The sequence below is a fragment of the Euphorbia lathyris genome, chromosome 1, assembly GCF_963576675.1.
Source record: "Euphorbia lathyris chromosome 1, ddEupLath1.1, whole genome shotgun sequence".
NCBI classification, from domain to species: Eukaryota; Viridiplantae; Streptophyta; class Magnoliopsida; order Malpighiales; family Euphorbiaceae; genus Euphorbia; species Euphorbia lathyris.
In genome coordinates this window covers 24727417-24728582 of record NC_088910.1, presented here as the reverse complement: position 1 = coordinate 24728582, position 1166 = coordinate 24727417, and the positions used below count along the sequence as shown (strand labels likewise).

Below are 1166 nucleotides of genomic sequence, written 5' to 3'. Positions count from 1 at the left end.
TATGGCTGGGAAGACTTCCCTCTTTGCGGGATGGAATTGATTTAGCGAGTTGTCCAATTTGAACCTCCAAATTATGGATGCTAGATGATTGGTTTTTAATAAGCTGATCGAATTTATTCTCAATCCGTTTAAAACCATCGTCGTGATTACTTATTTTTCCGCTCATAGCATCAATAAATTTGTCGATCTTAGAAGATAAAGTGCTAATCGTATCTCTTGATTGATTTTGATAATTAGTAGTACGATTTTGATTAGAATTTGTATTAGTATTATTATCTCTCCAGTTAAAGTTAGGATGATTTCTCCATCCAGGATTATATGTATTGGAATAAGGGTTATTAGTTTGGTTTTGCCCTTGGACAAAATTTACCTGTTCAATTTCGCTCATACCTTCATAATCCACATCTGTTTGGATTGGATTACCATTAGGATCACACGGTGCCATAAACCTATCAATTTTGTGCGATAAGGCAGAAAATTGGGCTTGCAACATCGCAACTGGATCAAGATTCATTATACCTTTAACTGATGATGTAGTTGAGGATGATGGTTTCGCCACTGGTATATGTCCACGCTCCGCGGGCCACATACTACTGTTGATTGCCATTTCCTCCAAAAGTTCTCTTGCTTGGGCCGATGTTTTCTTCATGAATAACCCTCCAGACATAGCATCTAATGAACCTCTAGTTGTAGGATTCAATCCATTATAAAATGTTTGCCTTAAAAGTTCAGCGGGCAATTGGTGGTGTGGGCATAAACGTTGAAGTTCTTTAAAACGTTCCCAAGCCTCATAAAGAGTTTCATTATCATTTTGAGAAAAAGACGTTAACTCTTTTATAACTCTTGCGGTTTTTGCTAAAGGAAAATATTTTGATAAAAACGCTTGGACTAATTGCTCCCAAGTTTCAAATGTTGCGGCTGGCATAGAAGTTAACCATTCTTTGGCTCGATCCTTCAAAGTAAAAGGAAAAAGGCGAAGTTTGATTGCTTCCGCAGTCACATCTGTTATTTTAAAAGTGTCGCAAATTTCTAAGAAATTTGTCAAATGGGTGTTAGGATTTTCGTTAGGCAACCCGTAAAATGTTACGTTATTTTGCAACATATTAAGCAATGCTGGCTTAATTTCAAATTGGTTTGCATTTATTTGGGGTCTAACTATGCTGTTT

At 36.6% G+C, this 1166-nt stretch overlaps 1 non-coding gene across 1 annotated transcript; it reads left to right on the top strand.

Moving 5' to 3' along the window:
• Positions 1-737: 737 nt before the first annotated feature.
• LOC136215905 (small nucleolar RNA R71) lies at positions 738-844 on the top strand. Its single transcript, XR_010682908.1, has one exon. It is a non-coding gene; the product is annotated as a small nucleolar RNA R71 (small nucleolar RNA).
• The last annotated feature ends 322 nt before the right edge of the window (positions 845-1166 follow it).